Here is a 20,553-nt window from a genome sequence, read left to right as displayed (position 1 = left end):
CCACTTGATGCTCTTTTTCCTGATCAGTCAGAACCTGAGACAAATGCCAAGCAACCCTTCTCTATCCCTAAACGTCTGTTCAAATTCACTGAACTGAGTTCCAACACAGTCCAGACTACTTCCGCATCGCTGCAATGGTCCCTGACCGGTCTTGGAGCACAAGTACTCAAACTGTGTTGACATCGTCTGTTCGGGGAAGTGGACGGACATCCAGAATGAGGTTTACATGTCATCAATCACCATTTCACCTTATTTTGAAAGAAGAAAACCACTCACACACTTGACCTTTTCCCACAGTGCCATCCCTGTAAGCTGTGTTCCACATCACAACAGTTTGTGCAGCGCTTTTTTTCTGAGCAGGAAACACAATTTCACATCCACAAGCATGCTGTTCTCTGAAATCGGCCATGCCCAAAAAACGAGGCTTACGTAAAACTGCTTCTATGAAAAAATTCACTGTGACCAGAGAGAACCTTCCCAGGTGCGGACGCCACTGGGTGCACTAACTCAGTGTGGGTTGCCTGATACGCGCCTAGTGGGAAAAATGCATACTACAAAGATTCCACTCTGCCCAGTGCTATTCAGGGTGTTTGGAGGGTACTCCCTCATACATAAAGTGGAATGAGTCAGAGCAAATTCCAGGGCACCCAATGACAAACAGCAACATAGAAACAGCAGCTGCAGTCTTTGTAATTCCCACCATGAAAAACCAAACACAAAAGAAAAAGAACCAGAAGGGAATGTGTCCTTTGAACCTGAGCCTTTACATTAAACTTCCTTGATCCAAGAGACTCATTTGTGACATCAGAGGTGGCGAAAGTTCGCAAGAAGCACCGGCTGAGAAATGGTAGCAACAGAGAGAGCAGAGATGGTAAAGCTAGGAGAATGGGCTAGCCAGAGCGCTGGGCAGCTGGCCCATGAAGTAAGAAAATTGAGTGTATTTTAGTAGGAAGCTTGCTGGCTGAATGGTGGACCTCTGGGCATTTGATCATCAAAACTGAAAGTGTTGTTTATGCTTGTCGGTCCACAAGGTCATGAGGCTGTAGGGCCGAAAACGGCATGTCTCTGGATCCAGCTAGGAAGAAGCTGCCCTGATGGAAAAAAACAGTGCCTTGAGCTGGTCTGAACCTGATTTGTAACCTGAGAACTTTCTAATAGGCCTTTTGCTCATTGGAGTAGTTGGTGAGTCCTGCATGGCCATTGTAATGAATTATCAAATTTAACAGAGAAGTGCAAAGTTCCATAAAAGGTGCTTGTCCTCAGAATGAGTAAGAGTCTTTGTTAGGAAGGAGGCAAGGCATGTCTGAACTTGACTTCATAGGGCTCTATTTTAGAGGGCTGGTGGTGATGGTGAGTCTCTTTCCCTCGTGAAGATAGGGGCGGCCAGACACTGCCACCATGCCATTTTTGCAGTGCCATCTTAAAAATATCATTTCATATGAATACTTTAAAATAACTCTGGCAGTTTTAAAATAACATTTACTGTTTTATAAATATGCAGTGACTACACATCACCTTACTTCATCTACCTTTTTGGGAAATTTTCTTTCTTTGCAGTTCCAATCGCTACATGCATAGACCTCTGTCTCCGTGCTTCCATCCCAGAGGCCTCAGGGAGGGGAGCAACTGTGGCCGAGGCCAGCCAGAGGCTGAGGAGAGACTGTGAAAGGCCCATTTCCATCCATATACACAGGCAATTATGCAGCCAGAACACTTAGTGCTGAAGTTTTGGGTTTTGGGGATTTTTTTTCTTTACTGACACTCCACAATAGTCTCAGTTTATTTTGACATGATCAAATCCTCTATTTGATCTTGGACTCATACTTAAGACCCCAAACCAAAACTCTCCAAGTCTCCAGCAGTGTTCCGTGTAAGCCATCTTTTCTCTTACCACACACTGCGAGCCCTATCTTAATTTCGTACTGTTGTCCTTAGTGAGCCCTTTAAGCTCTCTCCTAAGAGGAGCCATCTGTAACGCAGATAATCAGCCTGGCCTCCTCTTGGCATCAAATAAACAGATAAGATAGACTAGGCTGACATCCTCTCTGTGCTTTTCCCACTTGGGTTTTCACAAAGTTCTAAAATGCTATGATTTGCCCTATGGGATTCAATGAACATTTACAGGACATTCACCCATCAGTAGATGAGAGGCCTTATTGTTGGATGCACGGAGTGTGATCCTGCAGAGCCAGAGGCTTGTGTTCAAATCCCAGGGCAAACAATCGCTAGTGGGGAGACTTTGAAAAGTCCTTTTTGTCTCACTTTCTCATTTGGCAATTGGGGATAATAATAGTACCTGTGCTCACAGGATTGTGAGGATTCAATAGTGTCTATGTCTGGAAGTATTAATGGGCTCTTTGAGGCTGGAGTCTTACAGTTTTCTAAAGTGAAAGCAGATCACTCGATCTAATTTTTATTCTCCAATCGTGTTCATCTGTCTGGACAAAAGCATGAGCTAGAGGGGAAGTTTCAGCCAGTGTGGTCCTCCCCTCCACCCTGGAATATGCAAAAGGCATCCAAGTGAAAGGAATCTGAGCTCTATGTAAGAGACTGATTGTATTATGCAGCATAAAATTACATAGAAAACAGACAGGATAGTAGGAACTATAGACTGTGGATCCTGAAGGAATCAAAGCATCGTTGGAATTGAAATGCTATTGTTGTATGTACTCGAAAAAACTAGGAGAGTGTGATTGGAAGGCAGTTACGGTTATTGGTAATGACGAGGTCTAGAATATGCTAATGGGAGCAAGGGGCTAAAGAAGTTTGAAAACAGAGACTAGAAGAGAAGAAATAAAGAAACGTAGAAAGACGATATTGAGTAGGTCAACTGGGGCGTTGAAATCACTAATAATTATGACAAGACTAGTGTTGGGGAGAATGACAGTGTGTCAGGTGCTGAAAACATCCTTTAAAGTTTAAAGGATGCTTGGGGAATCACTTGGGAGTTGATTGAAACTGCGAGCAATGGGTGTGTCCTCTGATGTGAAAGTATTCAGAGCCCGTGGTTCTCCTAAAGCAGAGAGGGGATGACCGGAAAGCAGAAGGAGATGTGAGGAGGACGACACTCCTCCCACCTCTGGGTCCTGTCTCCTACAGAGAGTACATAAGAATATTTAATAGTTATGATCATGATGACGATAATAAAGCTAAAAGAGAGAGGACCACAGGAGGGAAATATATTCTCAGAGAGGGGACGGGCGTCAGTTAAGAAAAGAAGCTTCCTGATCGATTCAGAGAAGAAATTGAGGACCTGTGCTGCTCCCTGACCTTGAGTTCCAGAAATGGAAGGGTTTGAAGCGTTTCACACTTCCTCCCTTGCACATGCATTTGAAGAACACCTGGATTTTGGTATTTTGTTTTTCTATCATTTGCTTCCATTCATTTTTGGAACTATATTGTGGAAATATCCATATGGTGCCTCTGGATTTATATGCATTAAATTGGACAAATGTTGCTTAAAAATGTTAATTAAAAAAAGTTTGGTTCAGACCACCTGTTTAATTAAAAGAAAAGCCTCCACCTCTCATCTTTAGCCAGGAGACAATGGAGATTTCCTACTCCTGGTTGCATTGGTACTGCGTGCCCATAATTCCTAGTGATAAATTCCCTACGTCTTTGTTATAAACAAAAAAGTCCCCTTTCAAATGTACTATGAAATTTTATGTATTTAGAAACAAACAATACATTTGCATAATTATTATTAATTTATACTGTATGCCATTCTTAAAAAAAAGCTAAAACAACTTCTGATTCTTAACAGAATTGTGGCTACCTTAGATTTTCTTATTCTAGAAAGTTTAAAGATTAAAAACTAAAACTAGCAAAAAATACCCCTAAAACTATAAATGGTATACCAGAAGTCTGCAAGTAGCATTACAAAAGAATAGGGGGAAAAGCTAAACCAGCTCAAAACAGCAAAAAAAACAAAAAATGGCCCATTTGTAGGCGGCAGTTCCACAAGGTAATAAGCAAAGGGGAAACCAGATGGAACAGCAACTGCTCAATTATAATGTTACCAATGTTCAGAAAGGAAAGAGTAAAGACAATGATCGTGGATTCATTACAGTGCTCTCTGGTGGCGTCCATCACTCTATATATAGCTGCACCTTAAAGATGTTCTTTTTATTTTTTTCCCCCACACACTAAGTAAAACAAAGTACTTAAAAATATTGAGCGTTTTACTCTATCTCTATAAAAGAGTTCATTTCAATGTTTCTTTTGTGAACATTGAAGATGGGAGGCTTATCACAATCTGTAGATGATGTGTGTGGTGGGATATAAGAGAATGTATGAGGATGCACAGGGAAGGGAATGAAGTTGATGGAACTAGGTTAGACGTGTTGAGGTTAATTAGCCTCTGGGACATTCATGGGAATAATTTGGCAAGTGAATAATACATGTCCAGCAGCCAGACAAGTGACTGACTGGGGATGGAGGAAAATGAATTCATTTTAAACCATGGAGAGGAATATCCAAAGGTTAAGAAGTAAAATGGAAATAGAGTGAAGCCAGATCATTGAACTCGTGGAGGCTTCCAGGAACAAGGTAACTTTCAGAAAGAAAAAGTCAATATTTTAGATTGAATTGTGCTCCCCCAAAATATATATATTGTAAATTCTAATTCCTATACTTACAAATGACTTATAGGAGTCAGAATTGACTCAATGACAGTGAGTGTGGTTTTGAAATTTGTTTATATGGATAAGGAGCTCTGGAGGAAATAAGCATTAAATTGCTAACTGCAAGATGGATAATTCAACCTACCAGACATTCACCATGAAAAAGCTGGAGGTCAATGATCCCCTAAAGAGTTACAATCTTGGACATTATAGAATCATGATGGCTCTGCATGCACTCAGTAGCAGTGGGGTTATATATGCGGATGTAATCCTAGCTAGGAACAAGGTTGGCTTTTACATTAATGAGTTGTTATGCATGTAGTTTGTATCGTAAACCAATTATTTCTAACCAAAGAACCAAGGAACAGAAGCTATGAAGAAATAAAACAATTTCATCTATAACTGACAACGTCTTCGCCTCTAGCCAGTACCTTGAACTTGAACGTCTAGCTCCCTATATATGAGAAAATAAACTGTGGCTGGTGAAAATCACTCATCTGTGGTATTTCTATCATAGCACCGCTAAAAAATTAAGGTACACACAGTTATACACACACACCACCACCACCACCACCACCACCACCACCACCACCACTACCAATAACAACAACAATGACAACAAAGAGAGGACAGAAAATTGGGCAGGGTGATCAGCAATGATTTGGAGACATTGTCTTGGGCACGTTACTCCAATAAGGATTGTTAGTGGTTCAGAAAGGATCCATGGTGTGTCTGCTGACCCACGATAATTACCATTTGGAAACAAAACAAAACCAAAAACAACATGAGGAATTATAGTGGTTTCAATACAATTTTAAAGTAGAAAATGTGGAGTATCAATGTCAACAAATCTTCTCATAGCCCCTTTACTGAGAAAACCCTGGTTTATTTAGAAGCTAAAAGAGGTCTCTTTACGTGAGTTTTAGCACAACACGGCTAAACGGATTCGTGTATTAGTAGCTGTACTCATCATAACATCACACACATTTCAATCCCTTCTGATTAAGCAGAAGAGAGTAAAAAATATGAAGTTTGAGAATTCATGGAATTTGGTTCTTCGTTTGAAACTTGCTTTTACTTTGTTGTGACTTTGGGCACTTGATTATGACTCCTTCTTCTTGGATTTCTCTGCCTTTAAAAAGGGAGAACTATGCCTTCAAGGAGTCCTGATGGTGCAAAAGTTACACAATAACTCAAAAAGGTAGGTTCAAAGACACTAGCTGAGCTGAGGGGAAAATACTTTTGATCTTATCTCCTGAGGATTATTATGGTGTTACATCAAGTCAATTCTGGCTCATAGTGACATGCAAGAACAGAGTACTTCATTTGTATAGGGTTCCCAAGGTTGCAATTGTTTGTATTGAATCAGACCATCTCATCTCTCTCTCCTGGAGAGTCTAGGGAGTTAGAACCATTCTTCTGGTTAGCAGCCCAATACTTACCTTCTGACCCACCTGCTCACAAATATTACAGCTTATGAAATTCTATAGTACAGTTCCACGCTGTCATAGAGAGTTGCTACTAGTTGGAATTGAATCAGTGCCACCCAGTGATAACAAGAACATTTTGACTTAAATAAGACAAGGTATATCATCACCACTTGTCTGTCAGTTAGTCGTACGGAGGTGCCTAGTGTGTTGCTGAGGCTGAAAACTATTTCACTGGTATTTCAAATATCACTAAGAATATTATTCATAAAGGCAAACGGTCATTAAAAGGACAGGGGAAAGAAAGATCAGAGTGATGTCAAAGAAAGGTGACCACACAGAATGTGCAGATTTTCTAACCTTATCATTGGTATTACATGTAAGTAAAATTTTGCTGAAGATCATTCAACAATATTTGCACTGGTACATTCAAAGGGAGCTGCCGGAAATTCAGGTCTCATTCAGAAAAGGGCATGGAACAAAGGATATCATTACTGATGTCAGGTGGATCTTGTCTGAAATCAGAAAATACCAGATGCCTTACTGACAACCTGCAGTATACAGATGCTACAGCCTTGCTGGCTGAAAGTGAGGAGGACCTGAAGCACCAGCTGATGAAGATTAAGGATGGCAGCCTTCAATACAGATTACAACTTAATGTAAAGAAAACAAAAATTATTTCATGGTGGATATATTATTCCTTTGTAGAAAAAGATACATACTATGGGAATTATGCAATGGCAACCATGAAACTGATTGATATCAATCTGTATAGAATCAAGCTTTGTAGAATTACTTTGGCCAACATTTATTGAAAAGTTCAGTAATAAGATGGAAGAGTTTTCAGATGAGGATTTCTTCTAAGACCTCACTGGAGAATTTAGAATTCATTCTTTAGAATATATTCAAGAAGGTAGCGTTCCTAAGAGTCCCTTGGTATAATATTATATGCAATATCTATGTGTGTATGTGTGTGTGTTAATTAATTCAGTGTTATCCAAATTTTACCTATGTATTTTTTATTTTGTACAAAAGTAAAAATCAGACCCCCAACCCTCAAGTAAATTCCAAACCATAGTTATCTAATAGGACAGAGATGTAGAATAACTGTAAGATAGTTATAGGGCAACTCCACAGTGCTTCAGAAAACAAATATTTACAAACGAGGGCTACCTCACAGAGCCACTGGTGTGAACCACTGACCCTTTGATTAGCTATCCAAATCTGACCCATGGCCCCGTCAGGGTTTACAGGGCAGTAACTTACTTAATATGGCTCTTCTTGCCATAGTCTTTGTCAATCCCACAAAATGACTTATTCCAGATGGGTCTGAGTAATAGGAAGTGAGGAAAGATAGGGAGAGGGTTCAGTTGTCAGTGATTTCGTGGTGTTAATTGTCATTGTAAAAACTTGGAACTCCAAGGAGGTTGTTTGGGCTGAGAGACTATTGGGTTGTAAAGGAACCATTTCAGAATAGTAGGGGGTGGATCTGATCTCATTATCAGCAAAATAGAGGAGCCAGAAGTATAACAGGAGAGGTACCCCCCCCCCCAAAATCTATGTATTTAATTTTTTTAACAAAACAACTACATCACCTTCAAACTACTCTCCATTACACTCAATACATTTGTCAAATCTGCAATTCCATGCTTGGAAACATTTTTCAAACTCATCTGTTTGGATGGTTGACAGCACATTCCTCCTTTATTTTCACCTCTTCAATGTCTTCAAATCGCTGTCCTTTCATGTCCCTCTTTATTTACAGAAACAAAAATAAGTCACAAGGAGTGAGGTCAGGTGAGTAAGGTGTGTGGGGAAAGAGAGGAAAGGTGCTTTTTGCCAAAAAATGGGCACACTGGGATGGTGCATGAGCAGGTGCATTGTCTTTGTGGCAAAACCTGTCTGCCACAGATCAGGCTTTTTTTTGTTACACAATCTTTTCAGAACCTCTCAATAGAATGCTTGATTAACAGTCGGACCTGGTGAAATGAACTCCAAATGCACTATCCCTCTTACATCACATCCAGTTTTTATGGGCTACCCCTTTATACCTCAGTTATCACACTCAATTCATCCAAAATTCTTGCTTCAACACCGAGAAGTTGAATAACTGAACATATTTTCCCATCAGAAGTAATAGAAAACTAAATAATTGGTTCTGAGGCCCCAAAATAAATTGATAAATTCATTTTTCTGAGATTTAAATCATTATAGAGGCTTTTAATTACACTATCATCACTGAGGTTTTTCTGATTTATCTGACTGGAACAACCCAGAGCATCGCAGAGGTTGAAAAGTTATGGTTAATTTGATGGTGACTTTTTTTCCTCTGGGATGGTCTGGAAGAATTTCACACCTCTTGCTATATTGTCTGCTTCAGTCACAGTTTTTAAAAATGTTATTCATGTCAATTTAGTCATGATGTATTCAGCCATGAAATGAGCCAAGTGGAGAGCTGAATTAAATTGTTCAATGAGTTATTTATTTCACTCTATTGGGATTCTCACAGCTGTTTTTTCCCTTAGCTTAACTGCTGGTATCACTAACTTTCTTGGGAGCCATGAGTATGATATTTTAACCGAATGAAGTGCAATCCAAACCAAACCACACTGATGAAGGTGTTGTTAACTCACTAACACAAGTCCTAAGGGTTGTCTGGGCGAGACTGGCACTGAGACTGAAGCATCACCCCTTCATGTCTGCAGTGAGACCCCACTTGTGACTCACGCTGGGCCTGGGCTAGTTTTTTCAAGTCAGACTTTCAGTTTGACTATCAAACAAAGCTATGAACCCTGAACTGATTTTTATTTTCAGAACTTTGCTGATTATGTTGTAGAAAGTGGAAAAGGTAGCAGCTGTTTGACAACTGAGGTATCGCTGTACAGGCGTTGGACCGTGAGATAGCTTCACCTTGAACCTCTTTCATCCGGTTGACAGCCATGATTCCAGGAGAGCTACATCAGAGAGGAGGCAAAGGAGCAGCAGCCGCAGAATCAAGGGCCAGAGTGTAGGACAAAGCTGTGGGCGTCCCAATCTAGGGAACACATGAAGCTGAGTGCCGGAGGAAAGAGGCAGGCTTGGAGAGTTCAGTGTCTGCCTTTAGTTGGAGGAACTAGTTTGTTGACCCACAGAGCTAGAGCTGAGTGCCCTTGAGCTGAGGGCGGGTGCCCTGCCCTTTAGGCCTTTAGGCATGTGCGTGCAAAAATAAATAAGCAAATACTATAACATTGTCCAAGAGGCCAAGGGCCATGTGATTGAGCAACTAAAGACCAGAAAGGGACCTGCCTTTAGGCCAGCTGAGAAGAAGCTATTCTGTCTAAATAATAGCATGCTGAGCACTTGTAACCTATTATCTTCCTGAGTAAACGTCATAATGGTGATAATTGCCTGTAAGTTTTGCAAGGCCATCACAGTGAATGAGGAACCCACCAGAAAAGCTGGCAGTGCAGTGAAAGGGATGGTTAGTGTCCCAACTGGTAAGAAAGTTGAAGGGTGGAAGCATATCTGATCTCTGCCCTTGGTCTGATGCTGACAGTGACTTTCACTCCTTTTTGTGAAAATAGGCAGGTGCTGTGTTAGGCTGGGTTGTCCAGAGAAACACTCCGGTAACTGTCAATTATGTATAAGAAAGAGCTTTTTTGTTTTGTTTTGTTTTTTTATCAAGGAGCAACTTCACATCACGAAAATGACCTAGCACAATCGAACTCAAGCTCATAGGTCCCATGCTAGCCAAGACTCTCTTCAGACGCCAGTAGATAATGCCAACAGGTGAAGTGAGAAGCAGAACAATCACAGGCTGGTGGGCGCAGAGTGGTGTGAATACCCTGTCAGTGGAAGCATGGCAGGGCACCGACGGCTTTCAGGGTTGGTTGCCCACATGGGACCACCTTGGAAGCAGGCACAAGCAGGAAGGCAAAGGTGCAAAGAGAGAAGCAGTTCTCAATGTCCCTCAATCTTATTTGAAAAGACCACACCCCCAAGCTAGCAGGCTACCATGTGACTGACAAGTTGGCCCTGGCCCTAGCTCAAGTTCACATAAAATTCATCAAGTTGGCCCTGGCCCTATCTCAAGTTCACATAAAATTCAAATGCCACAGATGCATTTAGGTTTATTTTAATTTATTAAGTCTTCTTATAAATTAATATGACAGCTGTTAATTACAATGTATCTTTAGTTATGCTCCAAATAGCTTAATCATTTAGTGGGAATGCTACATGCATCTCCAATTTTTCGTATTTTTAATTTTCTAAAATTATTGCTATTATCTGCCTTTCCCTCCTTATAGGGAGCCCTAGTGGCACTAACCACAAGGTCAGTGGCTCAGACCCACCAGTTATTCCTCAGAGAAAGATGAGATTTCCTGCTCTCATAAGAGTCAAGGTTTTGAAAGATTTATATAGGGGGGCTATATAATGGAACTCATGTAGACTCTTTGAGGCCAGACTAGAACTGGCTTTGTGGGTTTCCAAGACTATCACTGAGTCCAGGAGTAGAAAGTCCAGGAGTAGAAAGCACCATCTTTCTCCAGAGAAGTAGCTAGTGGTTTCAAATTGTAGACCTGAGGTTAGCAGGTCAAGGCAGGACCACTAGAGCTGAGTGGACTCAAGGGCAGTAAGATTTCTGAGTGAGATGAGTTAGAACTGACTCAGTGGCAATGGACTTGTTTTTTGTTGTTGTGTTTTCCCCTTTAGATCCTTGGCTGATTATACCCATTCCTGTTCCAACCAAGCAGAATACCTTGTCAAATTAGGGGTAGGTGTTTAGTCCTTGAAGAGTGAGCTTGATTTCCTCAGCACTCTGTTGCCGGGGGAACTGTGGCATTTGTTCTTGTAGATGAGCAGCCTGGGATACTCTCCATGGGATGAAGATGAGTCAGAAGTCAATGGCAGGGAGGTAGTTTTTAGTCATCGATGGTGGCGTTTTTGATTGTTTGTTTGTATGTGGTCGGGTAGTTATCCCTAGAGTTCAAGATGACGGTTTTAGAAAAATGTATCCTACCTAGAATATAGTATCCCATTAATACCCAATCCTCATCCCTTCCATACACTGACATCCACAACAAGGGCCACTAAGATGGGGTCACAGGGACTGATGGCCTCATATTTGTCCTTGGAGGGACAGACGGATTTGAACTGCAAGCCTTGTTGTTCTCTTACATCCCAATTCCTACTCCACAGTGCCAGCATGAAGACAATGCATGCAGAACCTGGGAGGAGATGTTTCTGGAGGAAATCAGAAGAGGGGCAGAAAAGCAGAAACCCCATTGTGCTTTTGTCACTGATGAAACACACATCAAGGAATCAACATTTCAGCAATCAAACTTCTTAGGAGTTCTTCCTCATATCTAATTTCAGCCAGAGCTCTACTCTCATTCCTTTCCTGAGCAAAACCCTTTAAGGCATGGATTTCTTAAACATCTCTGCTTAATAAAACTCCAACTAATGTCAATTCAATGACATACTTTGCACCTAAATACGTCCTTCCAAAACCTCTACTAAGATTTACCTGAAATTTAAACCAGAGACATGATTTGCTTATTAAAAACATGTTTTTTTGCAATTGTCCTACCTTAATGGAAATAATGTCCAATTATAAATTTTTGGTTTAAAACTTACTATCCAGAAGCATATCTAATTAAAAGTGATGTTTATATGTTCAATTATGTACATCAATATCCAAGGAGGTTTTTAAAAGCCCTGGGGAAAAGTCCATTAAAAGGTAAGTAAAGATAATGAAATTTTTCACAAACTTTTTGAAGGTCCCTTGTATAATTTTTATTTTTACTTTCTTTTTATGCATGTTTGCCTGTGACATGCTTATAAAATTCTTGAACAATATAAATGCAGTTGTTTTGTTTAAGATACCTAGAGTTTGGACACGTGAAATAAACAGCAGGAAACCACAAACAACAAAATTTTCTACCATAAAAATCTACTGAACAATTTGCAAAAGTCAATTTTACAATAAAACATTGATCCTTTTTAACTGGTAATCATGCTATTGATGTTGAATGAGTCTGTGAAAATAGTATGCGTCATCTGTTCATTCAAAGACAGACACTGGTATGAAAAAAAATGGCCCACAGCCCTAATTGCAGAATGTGACACAGGGACTCTTGTCCCCAAAGAAGACCCTTTTAAAATTCGTAGATCAGAAAGTCTAACATTCAAACACTATTGCTCCTTTGAATCATCAAAGCAGGAAAAAATGCTTTTCTGGAAGAAGACACATTTGAAACATGTAACACATGGGAACACTGAATCATTGCAGCCCCAGGCTGGAAGATTGCTACCATCTAGCAAGGTAAGAGCCACTTATTGTGGAGAGGCAGGCAAGCTAACTGGAACCATAGCTCATGAGTTTTAGTCCAGCCATGCCCTTTATAGCTGATTGATCATGGACAAGTTTCATCACCTCTCTTCGCCTCACTATTCTGATCAATGAAATAGTGTTAAAATATTTTACTTGTTCTCTTAGAGTTGTTTCGAATAGTTAAATACATTTTATGTGTAAAATATTAAGCAGTACCGGATACAAGGCGAGTAATGTACACATATTTGTAAACTAGTGTTCTGTAAAAAGGGAGAGAGACACACACACAATTCATGGCTTATTGAGAACACATAAGATACCAACTGCAATAAAGTCAGACCACCAAAACGAAATTAGTTATTATTTCAATGTGCATGAACTATGCATTCATATTCATATGCTCGTAGAGTTATGTTATAGTAGGACCAAGTCTGATAAACTATTTGATATCAAATTTAACCCTTCCAACAACTCTGTGAAAAATATATTAATAAGTACTGAGAAAAAAAAATATCCAGGGCTTAGATAAAAGGAATTGTTTCAAATAGTAACAGGTAAGGGATGTCAGACGTGAATTCCAACCTAGTTCTGATTTTAATTCGTAGTATTCTTTCCGTGATGTGTAAGAAGTTCTTTGGAAATGTGGGAAGAATTTAGACTTACTATGTCAGAGACTCATGAGATGTATAACATTTCAATCACTGCAATTACATAAAGGAAAACTTGGTTTTTATTTCTTCTTCTACCTAAGTAGCAATAGCTGTCATTTTAGAGAATCTATTATCATGCAGGGAGAGAGACAGGGCTTTCGACTTCCATGAACAGTTGTAGACAGTCACAGGGGCCCTTAGATCCTGTCCTAGTGAGTCCATGTGACTGTGCTGACGTGATGGCAGTGAGTTTGGTTTACCCTCCTACAAAGCTCTTTCCACAGACCGTGACTCCACTACTCAACGTGGGTATCCTACAGGAGTAATATGGAGGTGAAAATATTAGGTTGAGGGGCATTTATAAAAATATATTCTCATAGTAACTTCTCTCACTAAATGTTAATCGAATCTTGATACATTGCGTTCATTCTACTAAATCATATTCAAAAAGCAAAATTCACTGACTTCTACTCGATTCCAACGCATAATCACCCTAGATTACCTTTTGCGACTGGATCAAGGAGTGAAGGTGGAGATTCGACAGAGCTGTACAGAGGCCGTGACAACTTTCTGGGACTACATTTTATAGAAGCCCTCACCATCCCGTGAAAGTTATGAGAACCTCATGTAGGCGTGAGGGAACACTGAAAAGGGCTGGGTCTATATGTGGGAGGGAACATATACCAAAGCCATCTTTGCTGCCTGGTAAGGTCTTCTTGCTCCTAGAAGTCTCTAAGTAAAATCCTCTTGCAATATCCTATGGCTTCCAAAAGCAAATCTTACTTTTGGTAAGACAAGAGCCTGAATTCCTTTAACACCTTGATTGAAATACAGCTAAGTAAGTCAGCTTGTAGGTGTTCATAAAGGAGCTCAGTGGGCCTCTTCCCTGTGTGTTACAGAGAAGTTTCCCATTTTCCCCTCTTGCATAAACCCTTGAAGAACATCCACACTATTGTTGAAATTTTGCAATTTTCTCCCAAATTCAGATATTTGGGATTAAGGGAAAACCATTTGTAGAGCTATTTTATAAACTTCCAACTCCTCTTTTACATAAATTTGATTTTGAAAACAGGGTATAGAAAAAGGTAAATAGAATAAAATCACAAATCAGAAATAATGAAGAGAAATGCGATCCTTACAATCTTTTAAAAATAAGCCCACGATGGCATCACGGTTACCCATTTGGCTGCTAACTTCAAGGTCAGCAATTTGAAAGAAACCACCAGCTGTTCCTCCGGAGAAGGATGCGGCTTTCGACTCCCCTAAAGAGTGGCAGTCCCTTACAGATCCGGCTAGACCAGTGCCCGCACACGGGTACAGAGCAGAGCTGGAAACAGGAATCCAGGACAGATCAACCCTTCAGGACCAATAATGTGAGCAGCCATACCAGGAGGGGAAAGGGAAGGGGACAGAGGGGAGAGAAATGGGGAACCAATCCATCACAATGGTCTACATATAACTCCCTCCCTGGGGGTTATGGAGGGATACTAAGGGCTGAAGTAGAAAGAAAATGTTTTGTAAAAGAAGATGGCAACATATGTACAGATGTGCTTGACACAATGCATATACGTATGGATTGTGATAAGTGGTGTTAGAGCCCCCAATACAATGATTTTTTTAAGCAAAAAAAGAAAAGTGAGTGAAGGGACACATTGGACAGTATGACATGAATAATAATAATTGATAAACTTGGGTTCATGAGGGAGGGGAAGGGAGAGTGAGAAAAATCAAGGGTTCATGAGGGAGGGAAAAGGAGAGTGAGAAAAATGAGGAGCTGATACCAAGGGCGCAAGTAGAAGGAACGTGTTTGGAAAATGATGATGGCAACATATGTACAAGTGTGCTGAACTCAATGGATGCATGGATGCATTGTGATAAGTGCTGTATGAGCCCCTAATAAATTGATTTTTTTTTTAAGTTACAGTCCCAGAATCCTGCAGGGGTAGTTCTACCCAGTCATGAAGAATTGCTGAGTCGGCATCGAATCAATATTAGTGAGTTTGGTTTTGGTTTTACCAAAATTTGAGCAAGCAAGAAAACGAAGTTTCAGAACATCTAAGTTGCTGTCTTAATGTTTTTGCTACTCGTTTTACACACTAATTCTGAGTTGAAACATAATTCTGGGCATGGAAGGATAGTTATAAAAAATCATAAAAGGTTCCAAATTTTAGATCTGTTTCTTAGTAATGTGATCAATGTTTCTACCCGCCCTGGACCTCAATTAGCTCAGAAGGCTTCCTGGAGAAAAACACTTCAGTTCTATTTGGAAGTATAAGTATGGATTTTAATAAGGTAAAAACTTATCTAGAATTACCTGGGATGCCTGAGCATTGCTTCTGATGCCTGTTAAAATCCCACTCACAGACAGCATCCTGGCATTTTTATTTTCGTAGTTTGGGAAGGGGTCAGAATTCAGGTCTCTTAAGGAATTCTAATTTATAGAGCCCAAGTAAAAAAAAAAAAACCAGAGTCCCAAACAGAAAGAATAATGAGTGTAAATATATAAAAGAATGCTTCTTAAAGATAATGTGGTTCGAATTCCAAACATAAATCAGAAGGAAGAGTATAATGCTAATTTGCATGCAATTTGGGAAACTTTAGCAACCATTGACAGGTTTTCCCCAAGGAGTGTTTGTAAAACATGACTAAGGGAGGTGTGCGTAAGGCGAGTTTCACTGGGAAGAGAATGAAGTCAAGAGAAACATGTGAGAGATCATTCTAACTGTGTGGAATGAAAGGGATCGTGCAAAGGAGAAGAACTGGCAAATTTAATAAACAAGTCAGATTCGACAGAATTTGTGATTAAGAATAGAAATGAAAAGAACGAGTAAAAAAATGGTTCTAGGGTTTTTCATCTCCTTTGATGGCAGAGAATCGTGGTGACCTTGGGAGAAGGGAGGCTGTGAGCCTCCCTCCTTCAGCCTGTAGTACTAAGATGCATCTACCCAATGATGAGGCGGACAAGCACGCTTCGAAGACAAAGGAAGAAGGATGATGTCATGTTTACTTGTGTTTGTAGGCTTGGCAATGTTTACAAAAAAAAGTACTGTCCAATGAATTCCAACTCGCAGTAATCTAAGAGGAAGGACAGAGTAGCAGGGCCACATAGGGTCGCCCAGACTGTAAGCCTTACAGAAGCCGACTACCATGGCATTCTCACGCAAAGCTGCTGGGAAATTGAAGGAGTTGCCCCACCAGGCTCCTTTGGTAATACTCAGTCTGTAGTAAATCGGAGACTTGCTTTTTCTGCTCTCTAATAAGAATTCTGAAATCATTTACTGGAAATGATATGTACATAAGGGAGAGTTACAGCATCCACCAACTTACATATTTTCATACGATATGGTCTCTTCCAGTAGTGTGCTGTTTAAATGTCACATTACTAATGGATATGACTGTGTTTGCATGTGTCAGGCAAATGCCCATGCATGTGTTTAAAAGCAATTACATTACTAGGCAGGTAAAATCATTGACCGTGTCTCGTACATGTGTATGTGAAAATCACAGGTACTTAAGAGCAAGGACTAATATCTATCTTCTAAAAAGGTCTGAACATTCGTTCTGTAGCAGTATTCATTTTTCATATCTGTACTATTTTGTATTTCCCTGCATTTCACATGGTGGGAAAAAATGTGAATTTAATACCAAACAAGGGAATATAATTCTATACTCATGCATCAGGAACCATGGTCTAAGTCATAATTTGTTCTCTCACTTTTAAAATTTGCCCTCCAAAGGTTGCACATGTCCATATTTAAAGTTCCTTTAAAAAAGTAAAGATGGATTTGGTGGCTGACCAAGATATTAATAATAATTCTTGACCTACATAGGGCACGCATTTTGAGGATTTTGTTAAAAAGGGCTCATGGGAAATGCTTTAAACCTATTAAACTACTTCTATAGGTCATTATTTTATTAAGAGTTTGGAAGAAATAGTGAATTCCATTTATTTGGCTGAAATAAGGTCGTTTCCAAATTTTTATTTAATATCATCTTTATAATCCCTATCTATAACAAAATATAGGACACTTTAGATAATATTGATCAGAGAATAAAAAGAGATGCTATAAATTCAAACAAGGAAGATGAAGTTTGTCGGCATCTCTTATTTACTTAATCATCTTTTGCACTGTTTAATAAGGAATAGTGAATACCTTTCAGATTGAAGAAAAACAAAGTCAAATATAAATTCAATTCTAGTCCCATGAGAAACAAAGATACTCTGTGTTTAACTCAAAATTATTCACTTCAGACACTGATGTCTAAGACCTGGCCATTTTGATTTTCAGACTACTGTTATGCTAATTGGGAATGCACATGAAAATATATGTTAGTTAGGATTATTTTATTCTTGACCATCTTGAAAAATAAATTTAGATGTTAATATGGACAATGCTTGCTTGAAGGTGCTATCTTAATTATTGTCTATGTTTATGGCAATAAGCTAAAAAGAAAATAATTATGCAATCAAGGTAACTTGATCACTTTAGGTTTTACCACACTTCACCTAGGAGGCTTACATGCCATTCGTGTTCTTTTGTGCATTTAAAATCAATGGGGGATAGAGATACATTTCACTTGACCGGTAAGAGGGAAAAAAGACTGTGCACTAGTTCTGAATGCACATCAAGCAGTTTCATCTTCTGACAGGACAGTATTTCAGAAGATAACAGAGAAGAAGAATTTATGGCAGGTGCATTACTACTGAGGAACTAATCTTACCCACATGGCTGTTAACATGAAATATGGATTTTAATAATCCTGCCTCGGTGAGTTGTGTGATCCTGCCTGGTGGGAATGTGATTAGCCACCGCCTGCAGGATTAATTGAGATATATAGCACACAACTGCATCTAGTGAACACCAAGCTAGCTGCTCTGATTATGCTGGAGTTCGCATAGCTAATGTGTCTTGATAGTTAAAAAGAACCTATCAGACAAATAAATCAGTATTCTATTATGACAAGAAGAATAACCATTTTTCCCTTAGGCCATTAACCACATCACTTAAATGGAGAGCATAGGTCCTCCCGAGGCAGGGAAAATTTCAAAATGGAAGGAAAGAGAAGATGGATAGACAACAATAGATCACATTTAGAGGGACTTTGAAATTCACTCAATCTTTATTTTTTAAATCACTCAAAATTTAAAAAAAAGTCTTGACATCAACATATCAGAATTTAGAAAATGATAAATTTAAACTAAGCTTCAATAAATGATGAGAGGTATATTTTGCAAAAGTCATGGAAAGGACATGGCTGAATTTTAGTCATTTGTTCCTTTTATTTTATACACAGTTTTCCATGGTATTTCTAAACACTAATAATATATCTATCAAATGAATATTAATCAAATAATCATTTTGACTGAATTAAAATAAAGTGATTTCATATTTGTAATACAATAAGAAATATTTTAATAAAAATTATGTGGTAGTTATATAATCTGGTATCAGATTGAGAGGATTATGAATGAAGGGATGGAGTCTGGCCTGTCAATCAAGATATAACCAATGGGTTCTCTATATGGGCATGGCCTTCTCCTGACAACCGTGGGAACTCCTATTTTTCTCCTTGGAGGCAGGAGACACTTCTCACTCTAGTCACTCTTGTGGAGAGACTCTACTGACAAGACACATGACACTACGCTGATAGACTCCATGCCCTGGGAGCTGGAGAGCCACATGGACCTCCTCGATGCAGCCCTGGGCGCTGGAGAAGCCACCTGGAGAGCCCGACTACCACTGAGATACTTACACTGCCACTGGATTCACAAGACGTCCCACCAGCTGACCTGTGATCTTCCTGTCATTGCATATGTTTCATGAGTCTGAAGAGGGCTTTATATATGGGTATTGGACATATGGGCTAATATAGGACTTAAGGCCTTGGATTTGACTGGGTTGGGATGCTTTTTTAATGTACAATTACTCTTTATATAAATCTCTCTCTACACAAATTGTATAGATGAGACCCATTTCCAACAACTTGTTGTCCATAAACTTCTACATTATGTACGCAAGTACAAATTGTCATTGTAAATATTTTAATATGAATTTATTATTTCATTTACTTCTTAAACATTGCTATTGTCTTTAGCCCTTTCAACTTTTTTCCCTCCATTAAATTAAGCTTGATTTAAGGATGTGAGGTATTGATACTTTCCAGAGTCATCTTTATCCCCTCTTTTAAACAATGGCAGTGCTAGTAGACCAGTAATACCATCCCAGTCTTGTTTCTACTTTTCATTCATCATGATTAGTTGTCTTTCCTCTGGGCTTATTTAGAAGGCTTCCTAACCTTCCTGAAAACACTTGGTCCTTCTAATGCTATAGTTTTATGTGGGAAAACATTCACATTATCCTAGGCCAACACTTCGGAGATCTGCAAAGATTTCCACCTGAGTTTTGTTAAAAATTTGATATTTGTTCTCATTTCAAATTGTATTGTTCCATTGAATAAAAATATTCTTTTTATTTCAGGCACCCTAGAAAGAGTAATACACAACTCCCAGGACAGAAGAGAACTGTCCCTGTGGGTTTCTGAGACGTTTAATCTTTATTGGAGTACACAGCTTTAGTTTTCTTTCTTGGAGCAGCTTGTGGATTTGAACCACTGACCTGGTGTTTAGTAGCCTAAGAACTAGCTTACTATACAGCCAGGGCTTCTTAGGACACTATGTGTAGGGGTTTACTCAATAGCAGTGAATTTTTCCAAAAAGAATTAAAGGAGCTCTGGTACCATAATGGATTACACATTGGGCTGAAAACCACAAGTTGAAGAGGTTAGAAATAACAAGTCTCTGTGTGAGAGAAAGATGAAGCTTTCTGCTACTAGAAAGATGTATAGCCTCAGAAACACACAGAGGCAGTTCTACTCTGTCCCATAGGATCATTGTGCATCATAATTGACTCGATGACAGTGCGTTTGATTTTGATTAACAATAGTAAGATGAGCATTTCACAGAGAATGTGTCTGTCGCCATCCACTTAACTAAGGTATGTTTTACAAGAACTGTGATATTAATACTTCGGCTTTTTGCATATTATAACCATACTTATACTTATTTTCAGTATTAGCTAATTAAAAATAAGGATAAAACATTTTTAATTCTTAGCTTATATTATGAACTTGATCGAAAACAACATGACTGAAGTTTAGACTTTGGACTTTTCCTGTAATGAATTATCTTTGTTCTCATTGTGTTTCTGGGTTGACTATAGAAGAAAATTCATAGACACTCATATGTGTATGAGAAAGAGCTTTATATACAAGAGCAATTGAATATTGAGAAAATATCCAAGTCCATTCCAGATCAAGTCTATAGGTCTGCTATTAGCCCCTAAATCCAATACCAATCTATAAATTCTTCTTTAGTCTCCAGAAACACATGCAATGATGCTGAATGGAGGAAGATCACAGGCCAGTGGGTGGAAAGTCTTGTAGATCCAGTAGCGGTATAAGCATCTAAGCACCAGCAAGGGTTTCCATGGGGTTCCTTCTGCTCCTAGGCTCCAGGGTATCTCTATGCCTTATCAGCAAGC

This window comes from Tenrec ecaudatus, chromosome 4 (assembly GCF_050624435.1).
Source record: "Tenrec ecaudatus isolate mTenEca1 chromosome 4, mTenEca1.hap1, whole genome shotgun sequence".
Lineage (NCBI taxonomy): Eukaryota > Metazoa > Chordata > Mammalia > Afrosoricida > Tenrecidae > Tenrec > Tenrec ecaudatus.
This window is presented reverse-complemented; position numbering follows the sequence as displayed.